Source organism: Scyliorhinus torazame, chromosome 17, assembly GCF_047496885.1.
Source record: "Scyliorhinus torazame isolate Kashiwa2021f chromosome 17, sScyTor2.1, whole genome shotgun sequence".
Taxonomy (NCBI): domain Eukaryota; kingdom Metazoa; phylum Chordata; class Chondrichthyes; order Carcharhiniformes; family Scyliorhinidae; genus Scyliorhinus; species Scyliorhinus torazame.
The window spans coordinates 33,860,593-33,877,824 of record NC_092723.1 but is presented as its reverse complement, the minus strand read 5'-3'; the positions used below and the strand labels follow the sequence as shown (position 1 = coordinate 33,877,824).

Sequence of the window (17,232 nt, the reverse complement as noted above, 5' to 3'; positions counted from 1 at the left end):
GATTTTGCACCATATTCCATGGCGGACCAGGCATGCGGGGGCAGGTCCATTTGGGTGGCATATTAAAAGGTGCCAAACATCACTGGCCCACCATTGAAGAAAGAAAATGGAACAGTCTGAGACTGGAAGATGGACCTTATCAATGACACTGAATCTGGAGAATTCAGCTGTAGATGTTTCCCCCACCCCCTGCTGTGAGCTTTTGGGGGTCCATGGTTGCTGGCGGCCTCCATCCCGGCCCCAGGCATTGCTCAGGTGAGTTTCAACCTCTGCATGCCATGTTGATCCAGACGTCTTCTGGACCGGCATGTTCCCTGCTGGCATCAGGGGAATAGGGAATAGGTGGGAAAGATTCTGGGCAGGCCTTCATTGCATCCCATTAGTAGGATGCAAATCCCTTTCATGCCAGCCTCCGGAGGGTTTCCTGGTCTGCCATGGCGGGCACCAGCAGAAGATCCTGCGGGAAATTCATGCTCGTGCGAAAACAAATTTTGGACTCAGGGGAATTCTACACCCCCCCCTCTATTGAACCTGCCAGCGGGCAATAGGAGAATTGCACTTGGGTCTTGGACATCAGGTGGCAACCCCACCACAAGTAATAATTGATCCAATATCTTTAATGTAGAACAACATTGCAAGGTGCGTTGCAGAGATGTGAAGGAAAATAGATGCCAAGTAAATAGAGGAAAGGTTAGGAGGGAATCCAAAAGCTTTGTTCAAAGAGTGAGTTTTGAAGGAGATATTAAGAGGAGACATAGGGAAAGAATTCTAGTGTGAGCCTAGCTGAGTGAAAGCCATTGATGATGCAGAGGTTGAATGCACAAGGCTGAAGTCAGAGAAACAAAATGGGGTAATTATAATTTTTGAGGATAGTTTAAAACAGGTGAAATTGGTTGGGCCATCGGAGATATAGAACACTCCATTTTCCTTGTTATTGAAGTAATGGAAAAGAAAATTGGACAGAGCAGGATAATTGTCAATTTGTCCAATACTGCCTGCTTTACAGCATTGGTGAAAGAAAATTAGCTCGAGAGAGTTTGGAAACAGGCGGTTGAGTGTTGAAATGTAGGGGAGGTCATTTGTGATATTGGGGTACCAATGTAGGCCAACAAGAACAGTGATGACAGACGAATGAATGGCACTTTAAGTAGGATAGGACAGGGCCGACAGAGTTTTGGATATGGAGGGTAGAGAATAGGAGTCACGCCAGTCACAAGGGTAAATAGAGTCTGAAGGTGACATAGTTTCAGAAGGAGTTGGGTTGGGATAGGGGGAGATGCTAGGGTGTTGTTAGGTAGCTAGAAATAGGAAGTCTTGGTAACCGAGACACGGTGTGGTCAGAACCTCAGCTGCGGTTTCTGACGTTTGAGCAGCGTCCAGAAAGAAGTTAGAGTGTTGCTGGATGTCATACTCTGTGAATCTGGCAGGATTACAGTGGGGTTGCATATGTTGCATTGGAATCAGCAGCAGCACAGACTTCTGTGTTAAAACATGAATGGGCTCACATTTTTGGGTGAACATCGGTTCCAGATAGATTGGCTCGTTTACACAAAGAATTGCACCCAGTGGCATGTCTGCTGTCAGCAGCACTCGTGAAATAGAAAACCACTTTAAATGGGGTGGTTTTCTGAAGCTGTTAGGAACACAGATTCATACTCGAGTTCTGCCAAAACCAATATTCATCTAGGCACTGGAGAGCGGTGTCAATGAACTCCCTTCATTCTCAAACTCAACATTCCGTCGAACCACAATTAACAACCTTCCCGCTGAAAACCACACTGGCTCACTTTGTTTTCAGCCATGATCTCTGGACAAGCATCCTCTCTCTCCACTGACCCAACTCCGCCAGCCTTTTATCATTCAAATACGCAGGACAAAAGCCATGATGTGGTAATTATTCAGTGTTAAGCTGTGGTGCAGAATAAAATATCTCGGCAGAAACACTGACATTACTATCACTATTCACCCTTTTCCCCTTCTGAATGAGAAAGAAAATCCACAGCTTCATATGAATCCTATACCTAATTTTCGATCCCACAACTAATTAACAACAAAAATGTACAGAAATATTACATTGACGATGAAATTCCTGTCTTTGTTATTTTAATCAAATCTTTTTGGTGTCTAGATGACTGTTTGCAAATGAATTCCCAATTGCACCTCTTTACATTTAATCCTTTGAACATTTTTCCAAATTCTTTTTTTAATTAAGGGGTAATTTAGCGTGGCCAATCCACCTACCCTGCACATGTTTGGGTTGTGGGGATGATACCCACACAGACACGGAGAGAATGTTCAAACTCCACACAGACAGTGACCCGGTGCCGGGATCGAATCTGGGTCCTTGGCCCATGAGGCAGCAGTGCTAACCACTGCGTCACCATCCCGCCCATTTTTACAAATTCTAGCAATGAAAATATGCATTATCACATTTAAAGGTTAGTGCTGTCATGTGACCATGATCACCATCCTGTTTTCAGAACTGATTTTAGTCCATTCTTTGCTTGATGACATGAATTTGCATACAATTTGGAAAGCAGAGAAATAATCTGTTCCCTTTCACATTACTGAGCTCAAGGGAACCTTTTTGACTGTTTTCATGGGGCTCCAAACCAAATTGTACACAATTTGTAATTAATTTAAAGACTTAATTTCCACCCACATTTTAGCATCAAAAAAATGAATCAAGAGAAATGGTTATGGAAAGGAGAATACAGGGTTTAATTTTAAGAATATATTTTCTGTTAAATATCAATAGCCAAGAGGTTGGATAAACTCAACGCACTCGCATGTCGCTCTGAAAGGCAGTCATAACAAATACACTTAAGTAGGAGAGAGTCCGACACAGATCTAACAGGATTTCTTTATTAGGGAATGTGGCTCCTGTGAGAAATCATAATCAGAAATCCACGTTCCCCTGCTGCAAGTTTCTGTACACTTCAGGGGAAGGATATTGTGCGAAAGTACTTATAGCAAAGCTGTCCAAAATAACACTCTCTTTGACTATGTGGGGTACTACCCCTTCTCGTCCTCCTCGATCTCTCCCTGGATTTGATCAATATTAATCACGCCATCGTTTCCATTTATGTCCTGTGCAGTGAGATTTCCCTTGCTCAGTTCCAGTCTTAACAATCTAATCATAACCAGAGTATCTCAAGCAATGGCATATTTTCCCCTCTTAATACCCTACCTTTGGAGTCTCATAATGATCAAACCTTGCCCCAACCCCATCTCATCTAAATGCAATCCCTTTAATAACAACACCCTAAAACATGAATGAGGTCTACCTCCAAACCCAGATGTGCCTTGCCATCACCTTTTTGCTGCTTGCGTTGTCAGTCAGCTTTCATGGGATGAGCTGCAATTTCCCCTAGTTAAACCTGGGAAAAACTGACGCCCACCTTCTTTGGCACCTGCCACACACTCAATATCCTGCCAACAATTGTACCCCTCCCCAGCCACTGAATCAGGCTCTTCACAATCTGGGGATTGTGTTAAAACTCAGACTGCTTCCAATTCTACATCCTCTCTGTCACAAAGACTATCTATTTCCACCATCATAACATTATCACCTGTCCACGCCCTCACCTCAACCCAGCCCATTCCCCATAAACTCCAGCTTATGCAAATCTCTACAGCCCGTGGCCAATTCTACACCAAGTACTGCTCATGCATCACCCTTCACCTTGCTGAAGTACATTTGTCTCTCAGACTATCAATGCTTCCAATTAACATTCTCTTCTTTGGGTTCAAAGAGCGTCAAGGGCTCATCCCAAACTATTCCTGCAACCTCTTCCAGCCTTACTACTGTTATGGGTGAGGTGTTTTCAGAACCCCAAAATGAATCATGGAGTTCAATCAACCTCTCCCTTTCATGGATTGTTGCTTTTCCTAGCACACAGCTTGTTCCCTAGGTGTGGGATTACAATTATGGACATGTGGGTTTTTAAACACAAAACAATATTTATTCCATGAACTCAACTTAACATCTGAAATAAACATTGGATCTCTTAACGCCCCTTACTTCAAAGATAACTCCGAAAATATTGCAACAGTAAATAATTCCTCAAAATGTTCCTTCAAACTTCCAAGAGACTTAACACCTTTAAACAGTATCACATCAGGTTAAAGGCTTTACTATTATGAGTTTAAATCACCCAAATGATCCAGAGATAGTCTTTCATGGCAGAGATCACAGCAAATCCAGCTCACTGCAAACACAGACACTCCCCAAGCTCTTTTCCTCCAAACTGCAGCTCTCTGGAAACACACAGACACACACAAGCTGCTTTTTCAAACTGGAGCTCTCTGGAAACACACAGACACACACAAGCTGCTTTTTCAAACTGCAGCTCTCTGGAAACACACAAACACACCCAAGCTCTTTTTTCAAAACTCAAACTTCAAAATGGCTCACCTGCTCAGCTCCGTCCACTCTCTGACATCACTGTTTTCTTAAAGGTACATTGCTTAAACATCCATGTCTTAAAGGTACTCTCACATGACACTACTGTCTGCAGAACTCCAAATTCCTCTTAGTCTGTCCTAATGTTCACTTTCCTTCCTTTCGCCTCTCCATTGGAGACTGTGCATTCAGTTGTCTTGGCTCTCTTCACCCTAAACCTCTCAGCCTGTCTGATTCGTTCACCTCTTTTAAAGCTTAAAAATGTTTGATCAAGCCTTTCATCAGCCTCCCCCCCCCCCCTTCTCCTCCACCAGACCATCTTTTTTGGCTCAGTGTCCATTTTTCCACTTGGATGAACTGCTATAGGGCATTTTTCTATGTTAGAAAAAGTTCTTGTTGACCACTGAGAACAATCTTCCTTCATTTTAAAAGGGAGGTAACACAAATGTGGGAAAATCCTTCAGATGGCTGTAGCTTTATGTGATCTTCCCATTAAAACGTGTCACGTTGCAATTCTTAATCAACCAAATGTCTTCATGCCTCAGGAAAAGAGGTTTATTAAACTATAACTTATATCTCAGTTGGATCTTCCTTTCTCCAAAATGGAAGAGCTACAGATACCATTGGGATTCTACATACAGGCAAAACAGAGTAAAAGCTGCAAACATGAAATGAAAACTATAAAAAAAAGCTGTACCACACCACGACAGCTTCACAAGCCCAATGGGTTAAATGGTTGCCTTCTGTTCTGCATCATTCTCTGATTCTATCCAAAGCTAGTCAACAGATAAGGGTACATATTGTAAGCTCATACTTGAAACTTGGTCTGTGAAATGATATGAGCTCAGAAAGTCAGCCATATATTCGCACCAATGACCTGCTGCAAGGTATTAGTGTTTCTCTGTCCTTGAGGGAGTCCAATGGGTTAGTATGGGAGACATGGTAGCACAGTGATTAGCACTGTTGCTTCACAGCGCCACGATCCCAGGTTCGATCCTCGGCTTGTGTCACTGTGCGGAGTCTGCACGTTCTCCCTGTGTCTGCATGGGTTTCCTCTGGGTGCTCCGGTTTCCTCCCACAAGTCCCGAAACATGCTGTTGGGTTATTTGGACATTCTGAATTCTCCCTCCATGTATCCGAACTGGCGCCAGAATGTGCGACTTGGGGATTTTCACAGTAACTTCATTGCAGTGTTAATGTAAGCCTATTGTGCCAATAAAGATTATTATTATTATCAGAGGTGAATGTGCATCACCAATAATTCAGAGCAATTAAACTTTCGCAATAGTTGAGGCACCCATAAGCTGCCTGGGTTTTGGCATCAGCTGCAAGCGAGCAGGAAATATACTTACAGTCTGTCCAACCAACTGACAGTACTGTTTCAAATTATATTTGAACCGACACACGGTGGTACAGTGGTTAGCACTGTTGCGCTCACAGCGAAAGGAGCCCGGGTTCGATTCCAGCCTTGGTGACTGTCTGCGTGGAGATTGCACGTTCTCCCCGTGTCTGCGTGGGTTTCCATCGGGTGCTCTGGATTCCTCCCACAGTCCAAAGGTGTGCAGGTTAGGCGGATTGGCCACGCCAAATTGTCCCTTGATGTCCAGGGGTATGCAGGTTAGGTTGCAGAGATAGGGCGGGTTGGGAGTGGACCTGGGTGGAGTGCTCTTTCGGAGAGTCGATGCAGAATCGATGGGCCAAACAGCCTCCTTCTGCACTGTAGGGGTTCTATGATATGCTTTTATTCGGTAGGTTTTCTGTGCTCTATCACTGCTTTTTAACAATATCTATTGAGATGTACCGCTTTTTGAGTCAGAAAGTCATAAACCACATCAGACCACGGCCAATTTAACATTCCCCTCTTGCAGGTGCTGAAACATGTTAGACTGTAATACTGCAGGTGCTAACATCCCTTCAGTCCCTCACCTAAATAACCTTGCGTAAAACTGGGCAGTGACTTCAATTGCAGCTGCATGGCTGAGATCAGCTAGCCCAACAAAGGTCAGACACCCGGGACATTCTTGGCCTGCATGTCACTTGCCAACTGAGTTGGGTTTGGGTTTCACAGAAAAGGTAATTAACACATGAGTCGGAAATCTACTCATCAAGGAATTTAAAATCACACAGAGAAAACGAATACCAGCAAGTGTGATTTTTTACAGCTGGATGCCATGTTTATTTGTGTATACACTCTTTTTAACAAATTACAAATACTGAAACACTGTCCAATTTCACACAAAATCTACCTGCTCTCTATCAGCATCTTGTTAAAAGGGCAGAACAGTTGGCGTGGGAGGGCCTCGTGTTATTTTTTTTTCCCTCAGCACAGAGACCTGAAGGTTAATTGTGATGCTTTTAATGCCTTGGCTGAGATTCGCTAATTTGAGAGATATGAAGGGATGCAATTAAACTTTCTTGGCCATTACCACGCCAAGTGCTCCACGAGAGCAATGCTCAGTTTACCTGTGGTACGCATGAATGAACAGTCCACTGACACTCATTGTCTAAATTCGCAGATTAAGAAAGACCATAACACACTCGAAGGTTATACTGTTACCAAAAAAAAAACAGCAATACAACATTAAATCTTCACCTAAAGAAAGAAGGGATGAAAGAGAAGCAAGTTAGAGGGGAAGTGGGAAATGTTTAGTTTTGTTTGCAAGTTACTAAAAGCATTATGATCTGTTTAAGAGGAAAAATACAGGATAACAACGTGAATGGACAACAGATTTTATCAGCAAATTGAACAGGATATTCTTGTACTCCTTTCCTTGGCAAATCATGGCTAAACATTAGCTGCCTGATAACGTCCAAAAATCAATAAACTCATTAGGAAATAGCACAGGTCGATATTTCTGTCCAAGTGATCAGTGTCTTAGTCATCAAAAGATTTTTAAAAATAAATTTAGAGTACCCAATTATTTTTTTTTCCAATTAAGGGGCAATTTAACGTGGCCAATCCACCGAACCTGCACATCTTTGGGTTGTGAGGGTGAAACCCACCCAGACACGGGGGGAATGTGCAAACTCCACTCGGACAGCGACCCAGGACTGGCATTCGAACCTGGGTCCTCAGCGCCGTAGTCCTAGTGCTAACCACTGTGCCACGTGCCGCCCTAGTCATCAAAAGATTTAATCTGAAATTCATATTACACATGGACAATACAGGATGAACAAACAGCTATTTATTTGTACATCTTCGATCGCCAATTTTCCATAGCACCTGAAGGGACACTTTAGTTGGACATTTTATTCTGTCAGTTCTAAAACTGATGCTTTTTTGATGCTCGTTCCAATAACAATGGGTGGTGTCTAATGCTGAAAGCATGCAGCCCATGATCTCTGTCCACCATTAGACAGATGTGTTATTGACTGGATCATTGCAATGACAATTTAGTCATTTTTGAAAGAATGCTGAATGCATTTGCAGAATAAAGGTGTCTAGAACATGATGGGCGACATGGTGGCACAGTGGTTAGCACTGCTGCCTCACAACACGAGGGACCCGCATTCGATTCCAACCTCAGGTGACTGTCTGTGTTGTGTGGAGTTTGCACGTTCTCCCTATGTATGCGTGAATTTCCTCCGGGTGCTCCGGTTTCCCCCAACAGTCCAAAGATGTGCAGGTTAGGTGGATTGGCGATGTGAAATTCCCCTGATCAGGTTACGGAGATAGCGCGGGGGTTGGGCCTAGGTAGGATGCTCCATCAGAGGGCCGGTGCAGACTCGATGGGCCAAATGGCCTCCTACTGCATGGTAGGGATTCTATGTGCACAGCAATGTTTGGAGGAATTAGTCAGCCTGAAGCAAATATGGTTATTTTTGGGATCAGAAATGGAGTCAGAACAACGGAGCCTCTGAATTCTGGGATACATCTCCGAGCTCTGGTGAAGTAGTTGACTTCAACCAGGATGGCAACTACCTTCAGCTCTTTTTTAAAGGGGAGAAAACAAAATCAATCTAATCCCTTCTCCGGGGTCTCTTGCTGAAATGTACAGATGTCAGGTGTGCACAGGATCAGACCCAAAGGTGCCACCCACTGGGCCCACAAGGCAAGAATACCCACATGGCTAAGATACCAGATGGTATCGGGTATCCATTAAATCGTACATCAGCATGAAGCAATGTCTTCCTTCAGGAGAGATGGAAGAAAAGGTTTCTGGACAAACCTGTAGCATAAACAGAGTTTCAACACAATGGAAACTCCTGAACAACAGCAAAGACAGGAAAGACAAGAGCTGCATCAGTTTTACTTCAAAGACAGCTAATCAAATTAGTCAAAACATATGGGTACCAAGCAAGGGGACTTACTGAGGATTGTGCATCCAGCAAACACTTCCATCCATCAGCTGAGTACAACCCCTTCCAAATATTTGGCTGCAATTAATATAAACTATATGTGACATTTGATTGGGTTAAAAAAAAGCTTTGCATCTGATTGCACACCATCTTCACGGTACTCTGTATCAGGAGATAGTGCAGGTAAATATATACATATTTTTGTGAGGGCCATGAAGAATCCAGCACGAGTTGAAGGATAGAAAGAAATAACATTTATTTACAATCACATTTTTATACAACAGCAGCAGCAACTCCCTTGCTGCTCACTCCTCTCTAGCTGGTTACAAACTGGCCAGCTTTATTTCTGCAGGGAATCTGCTAATGATTTCTCCGCCCCCCTCATTGGGGAAGCTCATACTTGCAAAGGATTGTGGGATTGCCATTAGTCCCCAGCCAGTGGTAAGCAGGCAGGTTATAACACATATCGAACACAGAAGTTTGCATCCATCATACAGCCAAGCTTAGTCATTTTTTTCCGTTATTTTTGAGAAGGATAATGTTATTCTAATAGCCAAAAATACTGAACTGTTTCAGAAACTATCATATTTGCAATGACTCAGAAATAGTTGTCCACAAATGCTCAGATGCACGTGACAACGCTGATGGTGTCATAGAATCACAGAATGTACAGTGCAGGAGGCCAGTTGGCCCATCGAGCCTGCACCAGCCCTTGGAAAGTGTACCCTGCACCCTATCCCCATAACCCAGTAACCCCCCCTAACCTTTTTGGACACTAAGGGCAATTTACCATGGCCAATCCACCTAACCTGCAGATCATTGGACTGTGGAAGGAAACCGGAGCACCCGGAGGAAACCCACACAGACAAAGAACAAAGAACAAAGAAAGGTACAGCACAGGAACAGGCCCTTCGGCCCTCCAAGCCTGTGCCGACCATGCTGCCCATCTAAACTAAAATCTTCTACACTTCCTTGGTCCATATCCCTCTATTCTCATCCTATTCATGTATTTGTCAAGATGCCCCTTAAATGTCACTATTGTCCCTGCTTCCACCACCTCCTCCGGCAGCGAGTTCCAGGCACCACTACCTTCTGTGTAAAAAACTTGCCTCGTACATCTCCTCTAAACCTTGCCCTTCGCACCTTAAACCTATGCCCCCTAGTAATTGACCCCTCTACTCTGGGAAAAAGCCTCTGACTATCCACTCTGTCTATGCCCCTCATAATTTTGTAGACCTCGATCAGGTCACCCCTCAACCTCCGTCGTTCCAGTGAGAACAAACCGAGTTTATTCAACCACTCCTCATAGCAAATGCCCTCCATACCAGGCAACATCCTGGTAAATCTCTTCTGCACCCTCTCTAAGCCTCCACATCCTTCTGGTAGTGTGGCGACCTGAATTGAACACTATACTTCCAAGTGTGGCCTAACTAAGGTTCTATACAGCTGCAACATGACTTGCCAATTCTTATACTCAATGCCCCGGCCAATGAAGGCAAGCATGCCGTATGCCTTCTTGACTACCTTCTCCATCTGTGTTGCCCCTTTCAGTGACCTGTGGACTTGTACACCTAGATCTCTCTGACTTTCAATACTCTTGAGGGTTCTACCATTCACTGTATATTCCCTACCTGTATTATACCTTCCAAAATGCATTATCTCAGATTTGTCCCGATTAAACTCCACCTGCCATCTCTCCGCCCCTGTCTCCAAACGATCTAAATCCTGCTGTATCCTCTGACAGTCCTCATCGCTATCCGCAATTCCACCAATCTTTGTGTCGTCTGCAAACTTACTAATCAGACCAGTTACATTTTCCTCCAAATCATTTATATATACTATGAACAGCAAAGGCCCCAGCACTGATCCCTGCGGAACACCACTAGTCACAGCCCTCCAATTAGAAAATCACCCTTCCATTGCTACACTCTGCCTTCTATGACCTATGGCACGGTGAGAACGTGCAAACCCCGCACAGACAGTGACCCAAGCCGGGAATCTAACCTGGGACCCTGGAGCTGTGAAGCAACAGTGCTAACTACTGTGCTACCGTGCTGCCCGTGTCCTCCGGTACTGGCCCAGTTAAGTTTGCAGGGTCAGTGGGAGGAGACTTTATTAACATAGGAAAGGTCAAAGTGTCATTTGATAGCATATCTCAAGCACATCTATCTCATTCCCATGGAATCGGAAGCTCATTTGACTGTGGTGGAAGAAATGTAGGATTGTTATGGCTCAGAACCCACCTCCCCAATTCTGGTTATTCGCCTATCAGTTATAAAAAAAAGACTTGTATTTATATAGCACCTTTTGTGATCGCCAGAGCTCACAAAGTACCTCACCGTAACCATAACCCGGAACGCAATTGCATGCTGGCCGGACAATTAATGGGGAGGCAACGTGAAATGCATGCTGGAAAAGGGATCGTGATGTCGGAGGGAGGGTGGGGAAAGGGTGGGCACCAGGAAAAGGGAGGGTGTGGGCTGGCACTTCTAATGCGCTCGCTCTGGGGGACAGCTGTCTCAGGGAGCTGCTGAACTGTAAAAAAAATTAATTACGATGGAAAAGCACTGCAAAGAGTGTGCCTGGATTGCACTTTCAAACACAAACCTCAAAATCACCTCTCTTGATTTTGTTTCACGCCCAACATTTCGTCCCTCACTGGATCAAGGCTGTAGCGAAAATATGAAGGCTGCCTGGCCAATCGGCCCATCCACTACCATTAACGTAGACGGGCCACGTACAATTGAGGCCAATAGGTCCCTTAATGGGCTAAATTGCTTGCTCATTTGTTGCTGGGCACGCTCCCAGCCTTTGTGCGCACACGCCTACCAAAATATTGTGCAAGTGTGCGATAACGCAGGGCATGTGATTTTGTATGCTTCTGGGTCGGGCGCACACCCACCCAAGCAACAGACAACTCAGGCCCATGCATCTACTACCTGCTTTCTCATCTATAATCTCGGTTCCATTATTTCCCTGGTGTTACCTCTGTCTTGGATTGAAGATATACAGAGACACACAGAACCCCAGAGAAAATTCCGGTCCAATGTTTAAAGTTTATACCATTCATATGACTTTTCAAAGTCATAAGGTTCACTAAACTAATCCCTGGGATGGAGAGATTGAACTATTTTTTTTTTTAAATTTAGATTACCCAATTCATTTTTTCCAATTAAGGGACAATTTAGCGTGGCCAATTCACCTACCCTGCACATCTTTTGGGTTGTGGGGGCGAAACCCACGCAAACATGGGGAGAATGTGCAAACTCCACACAGACAGTGACCCAGAGCCGGGATCGAACCTGGGACCTCGGCGCCGTGAGGCAGCTGTGCTAACCACTGCACCGCCGTGCTGCCCTGAGAGATTAAACTATGAGGAAAGATTGAGTACACCGGATTCTCTGGAGTTTACAAAATGTTTACAGAGTAAATGTTAAATTTGTGCAGCAGGACTGTCCACTTCAGCAGTTTAGGGTAAATCCTATTTATTAATGCCAAGTATTTATGCATTTTCCGCCCACTTCCTTTGCGCAACTTCCACCTCTTCAATTTATGGGCTGGATTCTCTGGCCTCGTCCGTGGCAGGGCCCGCTGTGAGCGGGAATGGAGAATTTGGCGTTCCAACCAAAACTCCATTCACTTTCAGCAGCACTGGGAAATCTCAGCTGCAACCGAGGGCCAAAGATTTGGGCCTGTGTATGTAGTTACCCTCCTTTTTCTTCTCCCATCTTTTACGGGTGCATTCGGGGTCAGGAGAAAACAAGCAGCAGTGAGGAGAAAAGGTCAATCCTCATCTTGCCTCAGCCCATGTAAATGGCCATTCTTCACGCGTGGACATGGACAAACGTTGCTGGCAAGGTTACAGCCGAGATGTCCCAAACCAACATTCGCACAATAAATAGGAACCAATGAAGAGCGATGAGAAATGGGACACCCAACTAATGTCCCTCCTCCCTAGCTCAGTTGCGTTAGGAGCAGTATCCCAGCCTACTGGACATCAGCTGGCTCATCAAAGAGCAGGGACTGAACCTGAAATTTTCCTGAACATTTAAGCTCTACACCACAGTTAGACATTCTGGCATTACATTTAAAAGCAAAAATAGTCAAAGCAGATTAGTCTTCTGGTGACATTTTAAGGTCGGTGGGACCAGTAGCTATGACACTGTCAGACCCAAGTGACAGAATATATTTATTATATCATAGTAGCCACAGCTGGCATTGTCCTGAGTCTTTCTCTAATCTCCAGTACTGTGTCAGGCCTTTAGTCAAGCTTGTCTGATAAGCTTCACAATTTACATTGGCCTATCTCCAGAACAAGGCATCATTAGCACAAAGCAGCTTATATCCCACTGAGCAATTCTCCTGTGCTTTTTCTGCTTACACGATCGAAGCATAGACCTGACTGTACGTTTTAAATATGTCATCAGCATTTTGCCCATTTGCACACTTACACCAAAATGCATTGTATCTAAAATGCATTGTATTTAAGAGTATAAGTTTGGTTATTAACCAAACACTATGAATAAAAATTACTTTAATGCGTGATTAATACATTTTAAAATGCTGTGCCTTTGCCAACGTTTACACAACACTCCACATCGCAAGAACACTTCCAACATTACAAGTGATTACACTTTGAAAATACTTCATTGTCTGAAAGCCACTTCGGGATATCCTGCGATCATGAAATACAAGGGGCTGGATTCTCCGTTTCAGGGACTATGTCCCCACGCCGTCGTGAAAACTGTGGTCTTTTATGCCAGAAATCTGGTGTCAAAGGACACAGATTTACAGCCTTTCAGAGGGCCAGAAGGCAGCTGTCATGGAGCTCGCAGTGGCCCCCCGCACTTCCGGGTCAAAGGCAGCGCAGGCGGACAGCGGCGATCTCCAGTGACCACATCGTGCTCCATGGTGGACTCAGACCGCGGACCTGGACCGTGGAAATAGTGCCTCGATCGGCCGTGCACCAAATCCGGGCCACCTGCACAATAAAAGCCCAGTCCCGAATGAGGCTGTCCCTGCCTTCCGATCGGCCCACCCCCACCTGTGGCGGTCGCGGACTGAGTCCGCAGCCGCCTTGTGGGTATCCCGAACGGTGGGACCATGAGTGGTCCACGCCGTCGGGAATTCGGCCGGTCGGGGGCGGAGAACAGCGGGGTGGGCCTCAGGCAATGGCCTCCAGTAGTGGATAATCAGAGCGGCGTATGACCCGAATATGCCGTTTTTCGGGGGGCGGAGAATTGCTGAACCAGCGCCGGTCCGGATTTCATGTGGGAAACTGGATTCTCCGCCCCCGTCGCCAAACATGATTTCGCTGTCGGGGTGTGGAGAATCCAGCCCAAGCTTTATGTCTTTTTCCTTTAAGTATGAAACATAGAACAGAATTCTCGGATGATGCCCCCTCCACCCCTAGGCGGGATCGTTGGCAGGTGGGCGGGGGTGGGTGGGTTTAATTCAGTTGGAAGCCCAAAAACCAGTTTCACGCTGGTATGAAATTACAACGGGATCTTCCATGCCACCCACCATGGTATTTTCCGAATCCCGCTGGAGGGTGGTGAGAAACCAATTTGCATCCCGCTAATGGGATACACTTGAAGGCGTGACCAGAATCGTCCCCCATGCCCAATTCCTCGTGAAACCAGCGGAAAAACACGCCTGTCCAGAACACATCTGGACCAATGTGGCATGCAGAAGTTGGGACTTAGTTGAAGAAGGCCAGGGGCTGCCTGTGGAGTTCAGGATGGAGGCTGCCAATGACCCTGGACACCACAGCAGTGGGTGGGGGAGGCATATATCTGGGGAATCTTCCAAATTCAGTATCACTGAGGAGATCTTCTAGCCTCAGTGCGTCCCTGGAGGTCAATTATCTTTCTTCGGGAGGTCCATCTTCTTTCTTCAATGGTGGGGTAGTAATGTTAGATGGATTTTAAATATGGCACCCAGATGTGAGGTGTGCCATCATGCCCACCCCACCAGAGAAGATGGCGCGAATCCTCCGGGTACATGATTAAATACATTAGGAATAGAAGATATGACGTGGTATCCCGTCAGCCTCCAGAGTGGGAAATAATTCCTATCCCGCCATGGGACTTAGTCCCGGATGGGAGATCTCCACCCATCATTTTTAAATCTGATTTCTGTAATTGGTGAAAAATCTCTGCCCTGGAAAAAACAAACCATTGGGACAATGTCGGATATATAAATCAAACTATTATCATTTTCATTTTCTGCTAACTTTTACTTTGTGCCAATATTCTTGTCATGGTTCTTTAAGATGCATTTGCGTTGCAAAGTTTGGTACGTTAAAGCAATCACTGACAACCACCAGAAATATATTTTGGTTTGCCAAAATATATTTCGAAAGTTTTGAAAGTTTATAACCCACCATTCTGGCACAAAGGTTTATCCTCTAAACTGGTTCACATTTATGTCAACCCCATCACCTCACCATTCTAATAATAATAATAATAATCTTTATTGGTGTTACATGTAGGCTTACATTAACACTGCAATGAGGTTACTGTGAAAATCCTCTAGTCGCGACACTACGATGCCTGTTCGGGTACACTGAGGGAGAATTCAGAATGTCCAATTCACCTAACAAGCACGTCTTTCGGAACTTGTCGGGGGAAACTTTATGGGCAGCACAGTAGCACAGTGGATAGCATTGTGGCTTCACAGCGCCAGGGTCCCAGGTTCGATTCCTTGCTGGGTCACTGTCTGTGCGGAGTCTGCAAGTTCTCCCCGTGTCTGCATGGGTTTCCTCCGGGTGCTCCAGTTTCCTCCCACAGTCCAAAGGCGTGCAGGTTAGGTGGATTGGCCATGCTAAATTGCCCTCAGTGTCCAAAAAGGTTAGAAGGGATTATTGGGTTATGGGGATAGGTTGGAAGTGAGGGCATAGCTGGGTCGGTGCAGACACGATGGGCCGAATGGCCTCCTTCTGCACTGTATGTTCTATATACTATGAAACCGGAGCACCCGAGGAAACCCACACAGGTTAGGTGGTGCAGACTCCGCACAGACAGTGACTCAGCCTGGAATTGAACCCGGGTCCCTGGCGCTATGAAACAACCATGCTAACCATTGTCCTACCGTGAAGCACATTCAAAATTATAGCTCAAGCTTTGAAAGCTTAGGCACTATAACTTCTTATATTTCTTAGAAAGCCCAACAAGCTTCAGTTCCCTTGATCCTAGTTTTCACAGTGTAACGATTTGCATTTTTTGAACTCAATGACAACAGGCGAGGTCTACTTGATTTTCATCACCTAGTTTCTCTCAGGCTTCTCTAAAACATTGAACTCCTTAATGAGATAAGTGATCTTCTCCCCCTTCTCAGCAAATGACTATCTGAAACTGACTGCGAGCTTGTGCATATGAATGGGAGAAGTTGCTAATCCTGATTTCCTTCCATCCTTGTGAAAAAGCATCTAACTTCAATCTATATTGTCTTCTACAAAGTGACCAAGATTATATTTAATATTGGATCAAGTGCCAGACTAGAAGTCATTCTACTTCTTTATAACATACCAGATTACAGCATCAATGCAGTTTGCTATAAGAACATTAAAAATATGTTCTATATTGGTATATGGGGACAAAGCTGTGTGTGGGACACCTATTTAAAGCCACCATCCTCCATTTGCAGAGCTTTCTGATATCAGCCTTTCTGCCATGGGTCTACCAAGCACTTCTCTGTATAAGTAAAGAGAAATAAAATCAGACGGAAAATCACTGCTGTCATTTACCTTATACGAGCCAAAAGAGTTTTAATGGAAATCAGTCAACCTTCCGGGCAGGGTGACATGTGGTGCAGTGGTTAGCACTGGGACTGCGTCGCTGAGGAGCCGGGTTCGAATCCGGCCCTGGGTCACTGTCCATGTGGAGTTTGCACATTCTACCCATGTCTGCATGGGTTTCACCCCTACAACCCAAAGACATGCAGCTTAGGTGGAATGGCCATGCTAAATTGCACCTTAATGGGGAAAAAATAATAATTGTGTACTCAAAATTTATTTTTAAAAACCTTCCTGATTAGGGTAGCATGTGATATTACCACTAGACTCGACTATTCCATGATCCCCTAGCTGGCTGCTTACTTTGCATCCTTGTAAGCCTGAGCTGCCACTATGCTAACACACACCAAGTCCCAATCAACATTGTGTTTGCTGATTAACAAGTTCCCCTTGTCCAGCAATTTTTGTTTCAATTTTTAGAAGTCACATCATTGTTTTTAAAAGCTCCCATAGCCTCACCCCTCCAAATCTTTGTAAACTCCTCCAACCCTGCAATCCTCAGGATTGGCAATGCTCCTTCCCTTCTTACCTTTTTGCACATCCCTTATTGTTTTCACTCCATCAGTCGCGGTTGTGCCTTCAGCTGTCGAGGTCCCAAGCTCTGGAATTTCCACTCTAAACCTCTCTGCCTCTCTCACCTCCTTTGCCAAATTCCTTAAAGCCTACCTTTTTGACCAAGCTTCTGGTCACCTGTCCAAATATTTCCTTGTGTCGTTCGGTTTTGTTAGATAAG

At 44.9% G+C, this 17,232-nt stretch overlaps 1 protein-coding gene across 5 annotated transcripts in view; it reads right to left on the bottom strand.

Moving 5' to 3' along the window:
• celsr2 (cadherin, EGF LAG seven-pass G-type receptor 2) overlaps positions 1-17,232 on the bottom strand; it is a 430,851-nt gene that overhangs the window by 398,030 nt on the left and 15,589 nt on the right. The gene's annotated exons all lie outside the window — the stretch shown is intronic.